This window comes from Urocitellus parryii, unplaced genomic scaffold (assembly GCF_045843805.1).
Source record: "Urocitellus parryii isolate mUroPar1 unplaced genomic scaffold, mUroPar1.hap1 Scaffold_999, whole genome shotgun sequence".
Taxonomy (NCBI): Eukaryota; Metazoa; Chordata; class Mammalia; order Rodentia; family Sciuridae; genus Urocitellus; species Urocitellus parryii.
In genome coordinates this window covers 39,762-53,345 of record NW_027554263.1, presented here as the reverse complement: position 1 = coordinate 53,345, position 13,584 = coordinate 39,762, and the positions used below count along the sequence as shown (strand labels likewise).

Sequence of the window (13,584 nt, the reverse complement as noted above, 5' to 3'; positions counted from 1 at the left end):
TGGGTATTCTTGGCTGAGCCGAGTCAGGTGCTGGAAAGAGCCAGGCCTGCTGGGGCACCACCGGTGTGAGGTGTCCAAGCGCCCTCCTTTAAAAGGTTGGGATGAGTTGGAGGCACGAGGTTGCCTGTAGGCACGAGGTTGCCTAGCCCTGGCCCTCCCTTTCCTGATGGGACCAGTGGGTGAGGGTGTAGCATACGTTATCTCTGGGGGCAGCGGGGTGGAGTGGAGGACAGGAACAAGGCGGAAGTGGAATGTTGCAGCAGGCAGACCCCTGGCGATGAGTGCAGGGTGCGGGAAGCGAGGCCTGTGGCAATCTATCCTCCCTAGATGGCCCGCGCAAGGTCTCCGGGTGTGTGGCCGTAGCGCCCAGATGTGCGATTCTCCATTAGCTCTGAGTATATGGGGGATGCAGGAGAGTGTATCCTGAGCATTGAGGATTTTACTCAGCCTACAGGAAGCTGGCATGGGAGAGGAGAGCCCTGGCCCGGGGCCTTTGTTCTCATGGTTGCTTGTCATTTGTGTGCACTCTTCAGGACGAGGTGGCGGGCGAGGGAGGCGTGCCTGGTGGCTGCTTGGAGCGTGCCCACCTGTGCTGAGGCCGTGGGGTCCTGTTTTCTGGTTGGCATCCCCGTGTTCGTGACTGGGACCCAGGCCGGGGCGTGGCGAAGACGGTAAGCTTGGCTTGTCCACGTCCACGGTGCCAAGCCAGTTGTTGGACGATAGGCAGGAATTGGCGTGGGCATACCGCCCCCTAAATGTGCTGGGTCGGGCCCCGGCCCGGCCAGGGGCGTGGACGCCGCTGGTGTGTCCAGCGTGCTTGGATCGATGATGAGTCCTCCAATAACATTCCTTGGAAAAGCTGAACAAAATGAGTGAAAACCCACTACCGTCTCGCTCATCGTGACTGAGGTCCGGCACACGTTGGCAGAGGCAGAGGCAGAGGCAGAGGCAGAGGTGGCAGGGGCCAGGGATAGCTGCCGGGGCTTCCCATACTTGTCCTCCTCCTGGGCGAAGTCCTAGGCGAGGCCGGTGCCCACAGCTGTGTTTGTGGCCCCGTCCGTGTGCAAGGGGCCGCTGGGTATTCTTGGCTGAGCGGAACCGCATGCTCCACAGAGCCAGGCCTGCTGGGGAACAACAGGTGTGAGGTGTCCAGGCGCCCTTTTTGAAAGCTTGGGATGACCTGGAGGCATGAGGTTGTCTGGAGAGGGCTAGCCCTGGCCCTCCCTTTGTTAGAGGACCAGTGGGTGAGGGTGTAGCAGAGCTTCTCGCAGCGGGCAGCGGGGTGGAGTGTGGAGGGTGAAGGGGAGGACAGGTTCAAGGCGAATGGGGACAATTGCAGCAGGCATACCTCTGGTGAAGCCTAGAAGGTGCGGAAAGCGAGGCCTGTAGCAAACTGTCCTCCCAAGATGGCGCGCCCAGGTTCCCCGTTGTGCGGAACTAGCCCCCAGGTGCGGGATTGTGGATGCGCTCCCTGTGGATTGGGGATGCAGGACAGTGTATGGTGAGGCTTGGGGAGTATACTCAGCCGACAGGAAGCTGGCATCGGACAGGAGAGCCCTGGCACCGGGCCGTTGTTCTCATGGTTGCTTGTCACTTGTGTACACTCTTCAGGACGAGGTGGCGGGCGAGGGAGGCGTTCCTGGTGGCTGAGTGGAGCGTGCCCACCTCTGCTGATGCCGTGGGGTCCTGTTTGGTGTTTGGCATCCCCGTGTTCGCGACTGGGACCCAGGCCGGAGCGTGGCGAAGACGGTAAGCTTGGCTTGTCCACCTCCCCCGTGCCGAGCCAGTTGTTGGGGGCTATGAGGGTTGGTGTGCAAATACCTTCCCCGTGACTGTGCTCGTTCGGGCCCCGGCCCGTCCCGGCCCGGGGCGTGGACGCGGTTGGTGCCTCCGGCGTGCTTGGATCGATGATGAGTCCTCCAATAACATTCCTTGGAAAAGCTGAACAAAATGAGTGAAAACCCACTACCGTCTCGCTCATCGTGACTGAGGTCCGGCACACGTTGGCAGAGGCAGAGGCAGAGGCAGAGGCAGAGGCAGAGGCAGAGGCAGAGGCAGAGGCAGAGGTGGCAGGGGCCAGGGATAGCCGCCGGGGCTTCCCATTCTTGTCCTCCTCCTGGGCGCATTCCTAGGCCAGCCGATGCCCACAGCTGGGCCGTGGCCCCGTCCATGTGCGTGTGGCCGCTGGGTATTCTTGGCTGAGCCGAGTCAGGTGCTGGAAAGAGCCAGGCCTGCTGGGGCACCACCGGTGTGAGGTGTCCAAGCGCCCTCCTTTAAAAGGTTGGGATGAGTTGGAGGCACGAGGTTGCCTGTAGGCACGAGGTTGCCTAGCCCTGGCCCTCCCTTTCCTGATGGGACCAGTGGGTGAGGGTGTAGCATACGTTATCTCAGGGGGCAGCGGGGTGGAGTGGAGGACAGGAACAAGGCGGAAGTGGAATGTTGCAGCAGGCAGACCCCTGGCGATGAGTGCAGGGTGCGGGAAGCGAGGCCTGTGGCAATCTATCCTCCCTAGATGGCCCGCGCAAGGTCTCCGGGTGTGTGGCCGTAGCGCCCAGATGTGCGATTCTCCATTAGCTCTGAGTATATGGGGGATGCAGGAGAGTGTATCCTGAGCATTGAGGATTTTACTCAGCCTACAGGAAGCTGGCATGGGAGAGGAGAGCCCTGGCCCGGGGCCTTTGTTCTCATGGTTGCTTGTCATTTGTGTGCACTCTTCAGGACGAGGTGGCGGGCGAGGGAGGCGTGCCTGGTGGCTGCTTGGAGCGTGCCCACCTGTGCTGAGGCCGTGGGGTCCTGTTTTCTGGTTGGCATCCCCGTGTTCGTGACTGGGACCCAGGCCGGGGCGTGGCGAAGACGGTAAGCTTGGCTTGTCCACGTCCACGGTGCCAAGCCAGTTGTTGGACGATAGGCAGGAATTGGCGTGGGCATACCGCCCCCTAAATGTGCTGGGTCGGGCCCCGGCCCGGCCAGGGGCGTGGACGCCGCTGGTGCGTCCAGCGTGCTTGGATCGATGATGAGTCCTCCAATAACATTCCTTGGAAAAGCTGAACAAAATGAGTGAAAACCCACTACCGTCTCGCTCATCGTGACTGAGGTCCAGCACACGTTGGCAGAGGCAGAGGCAGAGGCAGAGGCAGAGGTGGCAGGGGCCAGGGATAGCTGCCGGGGCTTCCCATACTTGTCCTCCTCCTGGGCGAAGTCCTAGGCGAGGCCGGTGCCCACAGCTGGGTTTGTGGCCCCGTCCGTGTGCAAGGGGCCGCTGGGTATTCTTGGCTGAGCGGAACCGCATGCTCCGCAGAGCCAGGCCTGCTGGGGAACAACAGGTGTGAGGTGTCCAGGCGCCCTTTTTGAAAGGTTGGGATGACCTGGAGGCATGAGGTTGTCTGGAGAGGGCTAGCCCTGGCCCTCCCTTTGTTAGAGGACCAGTGGGTGAGGGTGTAGCAGAGCTTCTCGCAGCGGGCAGCGGGGTGGAGTGTGGAGGGTGAAGGGGAGGACAGGTACAAGGCGGATGGGGACAATTGCAGCAGGCATACCCCTGGTGAAGCCTAGAAGGTGCGGAAAGCGAGGCCTGTAGCAAACTGTCCTCCCAAGATGGCGCGCCCAGGTTCCCCGTTGTGCGGAACTAGCCCCCAGGTGCGGGATTGTGGATGCGCTCCCTGTGGATTGGGGATGCAGGACAGTGTATGGTGAGGCTTGGGGAGTATACTCAGCCGACAGGAAGCTGGCATCGGACAGGAGAGCCCTGGCACCGGGCCGTTGTTCTCATGGTTGCTTGTCACTTGTGTACACTCTTCAGGACGAGGTGGCGGGCGAGGGAGGCGTTCCTGGTGGCTGAGTGGAGCGTGCCCACCTCTGCTGATGCCGTGGGGTCCTGTTTGGTGTTTGGCATCCCCGTGTTCGCGACTGGGACCCAGGCCGGAGCGTGGCGAAGACGGTAAGCTTGGCTTGTCCACCTCCCCCGTGCCGAGCCAGTTGTTGGGGGCTATGAGGGTTGGTGTGCAAATACCTTCCCCGTGACTGTGCTCGTTCGGGCCCCGACCCGTCCCGGCCCGGGGCGTGGACGCGGTTGGTGCGTCCAGCGTGCTTGGATCGATGATGAGTCCTCCAATAACATTCCTTGGAAAAGCTGAACAAAATGAGTGAAAACCCACTACCGTCTCGCTCATCGTGACTGAGGTCCGGCACACGTTGGCAGAGGCAGAGGCAGAGGCAGAGGTGGCAGGGGCCAGGGATAGCTGCCGGGGCTTCCCATACTTGTCCTCCTCCTGGGCGAAGTCCTAGGCGAGGCCGGTGCCCACAGCTGTGTTTGTGGCCCCGTCCGTGTGCAAGGGGCCGCTGGGTATTCTTGGCTGAGCGGAACCGCATGCTCCACAGAGCCAGGCCTGCTGGGGAACAACAGGTGTGAGGTGTCCAGGCGCCCTTTTTGAAAGCTTGGGATGACCTGGAGGCATGAGGTTGTCTGGAGAGGGCTAGCCCTGGCCCTCCCTTTGTTAGAGGACCAGTGGGTGAGGGTGTAGCAGAGCTTCTCGCAGCGGGCAGCGGGGTGGAGTGTGGAGGGTGAAGGGGAGGACAGGTTCAAGGCGAATGGGGACAATTGCAGCAGGCATACCTCTGGTGAAGCCTAGAAGGTGCGGAAAGCGAGGCCTGTAGCAAACTGTCCTCCCAAGATGGCGCGCCCAGGTTCCCCGTTGTGCGGAACTAGCCCCCAGGTGCGGGATTGTGGATGCACTCCCTGTGGATTGGGGATGCAGGACAGTGTATGGTGAGGCTTGGGGAGTATACTCAGCCGACAGGAAGCTGGCATCGGACAGGAGAGCCCTGGCACCGGGCCGTTGTTCTCATGGTTGCTTGTCACTTGTGTACACTCTTCAGGACGAGGTGGCGGGCGAGGGAGGCGTTCCTGGTGGCTGAGTGGAGCGTGCCCACCTCTGCTGATGCCGTGGGGTCCTGTTTGGTGTTTGGCATCCCCGTGTTCGCGACTGGGACCCAGGCCGGAGCGTGGCGAAGACGGTAAGCTTGGCTTGTCCACCTCCCCCGTGCCGAGCAAGTTGTTGGGGGCTATGAGGGTTGGTGTGCAAATACCTTCCCCGTGACTGTGCTCGTTCGGGCCCCGGCCCGTCCCGGCCCGGGGCGTGGACGCGGTTGGTGCCTCCGGCGTGCTTGGATCGATGATGAGTCCTCCAATAACATTCCTTGGAAAAGCTGAACAAAATGAGTGAAAACCCACTACCGTCTCGCTCATCGTGACTGAGGTCCGGCACACGTTGGCAGAGGCAGAGGCAGAGGCAGAGGCAGAGGCAGAGGCAGAGGCAGAGGTGGCAGGGGCCAGGGATAGCCGCCGGGGCTTCCCATTCTTGTCCTCCTCCTGGGCGCATTCCTAGGCCGGCCGATGCCCACAGCTGGGCCGTGGCCCCGTCCATGTGCGTGTGGCCGCTGGGTATTCTTGGCTGAGCCGAGTCAGGTGCTGGAAAGAGCCAGGCCTGCTGGGGCACCACCGGTGTGAGGTGTCCAAGCGCCCTCCTTTAAAAGGTTGGGATGAGTTGGAGGCACGAGGTTGCCTGTAGGCACGAGGTTGCCTAGCCCTGGCCCTCCCTTTCCTGATGGGACCAGTGGGTGAGGGTGTAGCATACGTTATCTCTGGGGGCAGCGGGGTGGAGTGGAGGACAGGAACAAGGCGGAAGTGGAATGTTGCAGCAGGCAGACCCCTGGCGATGAGTGCAGGGTGCGGGAAGCGAGGCCTGTGGCAATCTATCCTCCCTAGATGGCCCGCGCAAGGTCTCCGGGTGTGTGGCCGTAGCGCCCAGATGTGCGATTCTCCATTAGCTCTGAGTATATGGGGGATGCAGGAGAGTGTATCCTGAGCATTGAGGATTTTACTCAGCCTACAGGAAGCTGGCATGGGAGAGGAGAGCCCTGGCCCGGGGCCTTTGTTCTCATGGTTGCTTGTCATTTGTGTGCACTCTTCAGGACGAGGTGGCGGGCGAGGGAGGCGTGCCTGGTGGCTGCTTGGAGCGTGCCCACCTGTGCTGAGGCCGTGGGGTCCTGTTTTCTGGTTGGCATCCCCGTGTTCGTGACTGGGACCCAGGCCGGGGCGTGGCGAAGACGGTAAGCTTGGCTTGTCCACGTCCACGGTGCCAAGCCAGTTGTTGGACGATAGGCAGGAATTGGCGTGGGCATACCGCCCCCTAAATGTGCTGGGTCGGGCCCCGGCCCGGCCAGGGGCGTGGACGCCGCTGGTGTGTCCAGCGTGCTTGGATCGATGATGAGTCCTCCAATAACATTCCTTGGAAAAGCTGAACAAAATGAGTGAAAACCCACTACCGTCTCGCTCATCGTGACTGAGGTCCGGCACACGTTGGCAGAGGCAGAGGCAGAGGCAGAGGTGGCAGGGGCCAGGGATAGCTGCCGGGGCTTCCCATACTTGTCCTCCTCCTGGGCGAAGTCCTAGGCGCGGCCGGTGCCCACAGCTGGGTTTGTGGCCCCGTCCGTGTGGAAGCGGCCGCTGGGTATTCTTGGCTGAGCGGAACCGCATGCTCCGCAGAGCCAGGCCTGCTGGGGAACAACAGGTGTGAGGTGTCCAGGCGCCCTATTTGAAAGGTTGGGATGACCTGGAGGCATGAGGTTGTCTGGAGAGGGCTAGCCCTGGCCCTCCCTTTGTTAGAGGACCAGTGGGTGAGGGTGTAGCAGAGCTTCTCGCAGCGGGCAGCGGGGTGGAGTGTGGAGGGTGAAGGGGAGGACAGGTACAAGGCGGATGGGGACAATTGCAGCAGGCATACCCCTGGTGAAGCCTAGAAGGTGCGGAAAGCGAGGCCTGTAGCAAACTGTCCTCCCAAGATGGCGCGCCCAGGTTCCCCGTTGTGCGGAACTAGCCCCCAGGTGCGGGATTGTGGATGCGCTCCCTGTGGATTGGGGATGCAGGACAGTGTATGGTGAGGCTTGGGGAGTATACTCAGCCGACAGGAAGCTGGCATCGGACAGGAGAGCCCTGGCACCGGGCCGTTGTTCTCATGGTTGCTTGTCACTTGTGTACACTCTTCAGGACGAGGTGGCGGGCGAGGGAGGCGTTCCTGGTGGCTGAGTGGAGCGTGCCCACCTCTGCTGATGCCGTGGGGTCCTGTTTGGTGTTTGGCATCCCCGTGTTCGCGACTGGGACCCAGGCCGGAGCGTGGCGAAGACGGTAAGCTTGGCTTGTCCACCTCCCCCGTGCCGAGCCAGATGTTGGGGGCGATGAGGGTTGGTGTGCAAATACCTTCCCCGTGACTGTGCTCGTTCGGGCCCCGGCCCGTCCCGGCCCGGGGCGTGGACGCGGTTGGTGCCTCCGGCGTGCTTGGATCGATGATGAGTCCTCCAATAACATTCCTTGGAAAAGCTGAACAAAATGAGTGAAAACCCACTACCGTCTCGCTCATCGTGACTGAGGTCCGGCACACGTTGGCAGAGGCAGAGGCAGAGGCAGAGGCAGAGGCAGAGGTGGCAGGGGCCAGGGATAGCCGCCGGGGCTTCCCATACTTGTCCTCCTCCTGGGCGAATTGCTAGGCCGGCCGATGCCCACAGCTGGGCCGTGGCCCCGTCCATGTGCGTGTGGCCGCTGGGTATTCTTGGCTGAGCCGAGTCAGGTGCTGGAAAGAGCCAGGCCTGTTGGGGCAGCACCGGTGTGAGGTGTCCAAGCGCCCTCCTTTAAAAGGTTGGGATGACTTGGAGGCACGAGGTTGCCTGTAGGCACGAGGTTGCCTAGCCCTGGCCCTCCCTTTCCTGATGGGACCAGTGGGTGAGGGTGTAGCATACCTTATCTCAGGGGGCAGCGGGGTGGAGTGGAGGACAGGAACAAGGCGGAAGTGGAATGTTGCAGCAGGCAGACCCCTGGCGATGAGTGCAGGGTGCGGGAAGCGAGGCCTGTGGCAATCTATCCTCCCTAGATGGCCCGTGCAAGGTCTCCGGGTGTGTGGCCGTAGCGCCCAGATGTGCGATTCTCCATTAGCTCTGAGTATATGGGGGATGCAGGAGAGTGTATCCTGAGCATTGAGGATTTTACTCAGCCTACAGGAAGCTGGCATGGGAGAGGAGAGCCCTGGCCCGGGGCCTTTGTTCTCATGGTTGCTTGTCATTTGTGTGCACTCTTCAGGACGAGGTGGCGGGCGAGGGAGGCGTGCCTGGTGGCTGCTTGGAGCGTGCCCACCTGTGCTGAGGCCGTGGGGTCCTGTTTTCTGGTTGGCATCCCCGTGTTCGAGACTGGGACCCAGGCCGGGGCGTGGCGAAGACGGTAAGCTTGGCTTGTCCACGTCCACGGTGCCAAGCCAGTTGTTGGAGGATAGGCAGGAATTGGCGTGGGCATACCGCCCCCTAAATGTGCTGGGTCGGGCCCCGGCCCGGCCAGGGGCGTGGACGCCGCTGGTGCGTCCGGCGTGCTTGGATCGATGATGAGTCCTCCAATAACATTCCTTGGAAAAGCTGAACAAAATGAGTGAAAACCCACTACCGTCTCGCTCATCGTGACTGAGGTCCGGCACACGTTGGCAGAGGCAGAGGCAGAGGCAGAGGCAGAGGTGGCAGGGGCCAGGGATAGCTGCCGGATCTTCCCATACTTGTCCTCCTCCTGGGCGAAGTCCTAGGCGCGGCCGGTGCCCACAGCTGGGTTTGTGGCCCCGTCCGTGTGCAAGGGGCCGCTGGGTATTCTTGGCTGAGCAGAACCGCATGCTCCGCAGAGCCAGGCCTGCTGGGGAACAACAGGTGTGAGGTGTCCAGGCGCCCTATTTGAAAGGTTGGGATAACCTGGAGGCATGAGGTTGTCTGGAGAGGGCTAGCCCTGGCCCTCCCTTTGTTAGAGGACCAGTGGGTGAGGGTGTAGCAGAGCTTCTCGCAGCGGGCAGCGGGGTGGAGTGTGGAGGGTGAAGGGGAGGACAGGTACAAGGCGGATGGGGACAATTGCAGCAGGCATACCCCTGGTGAAGCCTAGAAGGTGCGGAAAGCGAGGCCTGTAGCAAACTGTCCTCCCAAGATGGCGCGCCCAGGTTCCCCGTTGTGCGGAACTAGCCCCCAGGTGCGGGATTGTGGATGCGCTCCCTGTGGATTGGGGATGCAGGACAGTGTATGGTGAGGCTTGGGGAGTATACTCAGCCGACAGGAAGCTGGCATCGGACAGGAGAGCCCTGGCACCGGGCCGTTGTTCTCATGGTTGCTTGTCACTTGTGTACACTCTTCAGGACGAGGTGGCGGGCGAGGGAGGCGTTCCTGGTGGCTGAGTGGAGCGTGCCCACCTCTGCTGATGCCGTGGGGTCCTGTTTGGTGTTTGGCATCCCCGTGTTCGCGACTGGGACCCAGGCCGGAGCGTGGCGAAGACGGTAAGCTTGGCTTGTCCACCTCCCCCGTGCCGAGCCAGTTGTTGGGGGCTATGAGGGTTGGTGTGCAAATACCTTCCCCGTGACTGTGCTCGTTCGGGCCCCGGCCCGTCCCGGCCCGGGGCGTGGACGCGGTTGGTGCCTCCGGCGTGCTTGGATCGATGATGAGTCCTCCAATAACATTCCTTGGAAAAGCTGAACAAAATGAGTGAAAACCCACTACCGTCTCGCTCATCGTGACTGAGGTCCGGCACACGTTGGCAGAGGCAGAGGTGGCAGGGGCCAGGGATAGCCGCCGGGGCTTCCCATACTTGTCCTCCTCCTGGGCGAATTCCTAGGCCGGCCGATGCCCACAGCTGGGCCGTGGCCCCGTCCATGTGCGTGTGGCCGCTTAGTATTCTTGGCTGAGCCGAGTCAGGTGCTGGAAAGAGTCAGGCCTGTTGGGGCAGCACCGGTGTGAGGTGTCCTAGCGCCCTCCTTTAAAAGGTTGGGATGAGTTGGAGGCACGAGGTTGCCTGTAGGCACGAGGTTGCCTAGCCCTGGCCCTCCCTTTCCTGATGGGACCAGTGGGTGAGGGTGTAGCATACGTTATCTCAGGGGGCAGCGGGGTGGAGTGGAGGACAGGAACAAGGCGGAAGTGGAATGTTGCAGCAGGCAGACCCCTGGCGATGAGTGCAGGGTGCGGGAAGCGAGGCCTGTGGCAATCTATCCTCCCTAGATGGCCCGCGCAAGGTCTCCGGGTGTGTGGCCGTAGCGCCCAGATGTGCGATTCTCCATTAGCTCTGAGTATATGGGGGATGCAGGAGAGTGTATCCTGAGCATTGAGGATTTTACTCAGCCTACAGGAAGCTGGCATGGGAGAGGAGAGCCCTGGCCCGGGGCCTTTGTTCTCATGGTTGCTTGTCATTTGTGTGCACTCTTCAGGACGAGGTGGCGGGCGAGGGAGGCGTGCCTGGTGGCTGCTTGGAGCGTGCCCACCTGTGCTGAGGCCGTGGGGTCCTGTTTTCTGGTTGGCATCCCCGTGTTCGTGACTGGGACCCAGGCCGGGGCGTGGAGAAGACGGTAAGCTTGGCTTGTCCACGTCCACGGTGCCAAGCCAGTTGTTGGAGGATAGGCAGGAATTGGCGTGGCCATACCGCCCCCTAAATGTGCTGGGTCGGGCCCCGGCCCGGCCAGGGGCGTGGACGCCGCTGGTGCGTCCGGCATGCTTGGATCGATGATGAGTCCTCCAATAACATTCCTTGGAAAAGCTGAACAAAATGAGTGAAAACCCACTACCGTCTCGCTCATCGTGACTGAGGTCCGGCACACGTTGGCAGAGGCAGAGGCAGAGGCAGAGGCAGAGGTGGCAGGCTCCAGGGATAGCTGCCGGGGCTTCCCATACTTGTCCTCCTCCTGGGCGAAGTCCTAGGCGAGGCCGGTGCCCACAGCTGTGTTTGTGGCCCCGTCCGTGTGCAAGGGGCCGCTGGGTATTCTTGGGTGAGCGGAAGGAACTGCATGCTCCGCAGAGCCAGGCCTGCTGGGGAACAACAGGTGTGAGGTGTCCAGGCGCTCTATTTGAAAGGTTGGGATGACCTGGAGGCATGAGGTTGTCTGGAGAGGGCTAGCCCTGGCCCTCCCTTTGTTAGAGGACCAGTGGGTGAGGGTGTAGCAGAGCTTCTCGCAGCGGGCAGCGGGGTGGAGTGTGGAGGGTGAAGGGGAGGACAGGTACAAGGCGGATGGGGACAATTGCAGCAGGCATACCCCTGGTGAAGCCTAGAAGGTGCGGAAAGCGAGGCCTGTAGCAAACTGTCCTCCCAAGATGGCGCGCCCAGGTTCCCCGTTGTGCGGAACTAGCCCCCAGGTGCGGGATTGTGGATGCGCTCCCTGTGGATTGGGGATGCAGGACAGTGTATGGTGAGGCTTGGGGAGTATACTCAGCCGACAGGAAGCTGGCATCGGACAGGAGAGCCCTGGCACCGGGCCGTTGTTCTCATGGTTGCTTGTCACTTGTGTACACTCTTCAGGACGAGGTGGCGGGCGAGGGAGGCGTTCCTGGTGGCTGAGTGGAGCGTGCCCACCTCTGCTGATGCCGTGGGGTCCTGTTTGGTGTTTGGCATCCCCGTGTTCGCGACTGGGACCCAGGCCGGAGCGTGGCGAAGACGGTAAGCTTGGCTTGTCCACCTCCCCCGTGCCGAGCCAGTTGTTGGGGGCTATGAGGGTTGGTGTGCAAATACCTTCCCCGTGACTGTGCTCGTTCGGGCCCCGGCCCGTCCCGGCCCGGGGCGTGGACGCGGTTGGTGCCTCCGGCGTGCTTGGATCGATGATGAGTCCTCCAATAACATTCCTTGGAAAAGCTGAACAAAATGAGTGAAAACCCACTACCGTCTCGCTCATCGTGACTGAGGTCCGGCACACGTTGGCAGAGGCAGAGGCAGAGGCAGAGGCAGAGGCAGAGGCAGAGGCAGAGGCAGAGGTGGCAGGGGCCAGGGATAGCCGCCGGGGCTTCCCATTCTTGTCCTCCTCCTGGGCGCATTCCTAGGCCGGCCGATGCCCACAGCTGGGCCGTGGCCCCGTCCATGTGCGTGTGGCCGCTGGGTATTCTTGGCTGAGCCGAGTCAGGTGCTGGAAAGAGCCAGGCCTGCTGGGGCACCACCGGTGTGAGGTGTCCAAGCGCCCTCCTTTAAAAGGTTGGGATGAGTTGGAGGCACGAGGTTGCCTGTAGGCACGAGGTTGCCTAGCCCTGGCCCTCCCTTTCCTGATGGGACCAGTGGGTGAGGGTGTAGCATACGTTATCTCTGGGGGCAGCGGGGTGGAGTGGAGGACAGGAACAAGGCGGAAGTGGAATGTTGCAGCAGGCAGACCCCTGGCGATGAGTGCAGGGTGCGGGAAGCGAGGCCTGTGGCAATCTATCCTCCCTAGATGGCCCGCGCAAGGTCTCCGGGTGTGTGGCCGTAGCGCCCAGATGTGCGATTCTCCATTAGCTCTGAGTATATGGGGGATGCAGGAGAGTGTATCCTGAGCATTGAGGATTTTACTCAGCCTACAGGAAGCTGGCATGGGAGAGGAGAGCCCTGGCCCGGGGCCTTTGTTCTCATGGTTGCTTGTCATTTGTGTGCACTCTTCAGGACGAGGTGGCGGGCGAGGGAGGCGTGCCTGGTGGCTGCTTGGAGCGTGCCCACCTGTGCTGAGGCCGTGGGGTCCTGTTTTCTGGTTGGCATCCCCGTGTTCGTGACTGGGACCCAGGCCGGGGCGTGGCGAAGACGGTAAGCTTGGCTTGTCCACGTCCACGGTGCCAAGCCAGTTGTTGGACGATAGGCAGGAATTGGCGTGGGCATACCGCCCCCTAAATGTGCTGGGTCGGGCCCCGGCCCGGCCAGGGGCGTGGACGCCGCTGGTGTGTCCAGCGTGCTTGGATCGATGATGAGTCCTCCAATAACATTCCTTGGAAAAGCTGAACAAAATGAGTGAAAACCCACTACCGTCTCGCTCATCGTGACTGAGGTCCGGCACACGTTGGCAGAGGCAGAGGCAGAGGCAGAGGCAGAGGTGGCAGGGGCCAGGGATAGCTGCCGGGGCTTCCCATACTTGTCCTCCTCCTGGGCGAAGTCCTAGGCGCGGCCGGTGCCCACAGCTGGGTTTGTGGCCCCGTCCGTGTGGAAGCGGCCGCTGGGTATTCTTGGCTGAGCGGAACCGCATGCTCCGCAGAGCCAGGCCTGCTGGGGAACAACAGGTGTGAGGTGTCCAGGCGCCCTATTTGAAAGGTTGGGATGACCTGGAGGCATGAGGTTGTCTGGAGAGGGCTAGCCCTGGCCCTCCCTTTGTTAGAGGACCAGTGGGTGAGGGTGTAGCAGAGCTTCTCGCAGCGGGCAGCGGGGTGGAGTGTGGAGGGTGAAGGGGAGGACAGGTACAAGGCGGATGGGGACAATTGCAGCAGGCATACCCCTGGTGAAGCCTAGAAGGTGCGGAAAGCGAGGCCTGTAGCAAACTGTCCTCCCAAGATGGCGCGCCCAGGTTCCCCGTTGTGCGGAACTAGCCCCCAGGTGCGGGATTGTGGATGCGCTCCCTGTGGATTGGGGATGCAGGACAGTGTATGGTGAGGCTTGGGGAGTATACTCAGCCGACAGGAAGCTGGCATCGGACAGGAGAGCCCTGGCACCGGGCCGTTGTTCTCATGGTTGCTTGTCACTTGTGTACACTCTTCAGGACGAGGTGGCGGGCGAGGGAGGCGTTCCTGGTGGCTGAGTGGAGCGTGCCCACCTCTGCTGAT

General features: G+C 61.9%; 12 non-coding genes across 12 annotated transcripts; all 12 read left to right on the top strand.

Moving 5' to 3' along the window:
• The first annotated feature begins 819 nt into the window (after positions 1-819).
• On the top strand, positions 820-913 carry LOC144253244 (small nucleolar RNA SNORD116). Its single transcript, XR_013343239.1, has one exon. It is a non-coding gene; the product is annotated as a small nucleolar RNA SNORD116 (small nucleolar RNA).
• A 988-nt stretch (positions 914-1,901) lies between these two features.
• On the top strand, positions 1,902-1,995 carry LOC144253243 (small nucleolar RNA SNORD116). Its single transcript, XR_013343238.1, has one exon. It is a non-coding gene; the product is annotated as a small nucleolar RNA SNORD116 (small nucleolar RNA).
• Positions 1,996-3,004: 1,009 nt separating this feature from the next.
• On the top strand, positions 3,005-3,098 carry LOC144253242 (small nucleolar RNA SNORD116). The gene has a single exon (XR_013343237.1). It is a non-coding gene; the product is annotated as a small nucleolar RNA SNORD116 (small nucleolar RNA).
• A 988-nt stretch (positions 3,099-4,086) lies between these two features.
• Positions 4,087-4,180, top strand: LOC144253241 (small nucleolar RNA SNORD116). The gene has a single exon (XR_013343236.1). It is a non-coding gene; the product is annotated as a small nucleolar RNA SNORD116 (small nucleolar RNA).
• A 982-nt stretch (positions 4,181-5,162) lies between these two features.
• Positions 5,163-5,256, top strand: LOC144253240 (small nucleolar RNA SNORD116). Its single transcript, XR_013343235.1, has one exon. It is a non-coding gene; the product is annotated as a small nucleolar RNA SNORD116 (small nucleolar RNA).
• A 997-nt stretch (positions 5,257-6,253) lies between these two features.
• LOC144253239 (small nucleolar RNA SNORD116) lies at positions 6,254-6,347 on the top strand. Its single transcript, XR_013343234.1, has one exon. It is a non-coding gene; the product is annotated as a small nucleolar RNA SNORD116 (small nucleolar RNA).
• Positions 6,348-7,329: 982 nt separating this feature from the next.
• LOC144253238 (small nucleolar RNA SNORD116) lies at positions 7,330-7,423 on the top strand. Its single transcript, XR_013343233.1, has one exon. It is a non-coding gene; the product is annotated as a small nucleolar RNA SNORD116 (small nucleolar RNA).
• A 985-nt stretch (positions 7,424-8,408) lies between these two features.
• On the top strand, positions 8,409-8,502 carry LOC144253237 (small nucleolar RNA SNORD116). Its single transcript, XR_013343232.1, has one exon. It is a non-coding gene; the product is annotated as a small nucleolar RNA SNORD116 (small nucleolar RNA).
• A 988-nt stretch (positions 8,503-9,490) lies between these two features.
• Positions 9,491-9,584, top strand: LOC144253236 (small nucleolar RNA SNORD116). The gene has a single exon (XR_013343231.1). It is a non-coding gene; the product is annotated as a small nucleolar RNA SNORD116 (small nucleolar RNA).
• A 961-nt stretch (positions 9,585-10,545) lies between these two features.
• LOC144253235 (small nucleolar RNA SNORD116) lies at positions 10,546-10,639 on the top strand. The gene has a single exon (XR_013343230.1). It is a non-coding gene; the product is annotated as a small nucleolar RNA SNORD116 (small nucleolar RNA).
• Positions 10,640-11,631: 992 nt separating this feature from the next.
• LOC144253233 (small nucleolar RNA SNORD116) lies at positions 11,632-11,725 on the top strand. Its single transcript, XR_013343228.1, has one exon. It is a non-coding gene; the product is annotated as a small nucleolar RNA SNORD116 (small nucleolar RNA).
• A 1,003-nt stretch (positions 11,726-12,728) lies between these two features.
• LOC144253232 (small nucleolar RNA SNORD116) lies at positions 12,729-12,822 on the top strand. Its single transcript, XR_013343227.1, has one exon. It is a non-coding gene; the product is annotated as a small nucleolar RNA SNORD116 (small nucleolar RNA).
• The last annotated feature ends 762 nt before the right edge of the window (positions 12,823-13,584 follow it).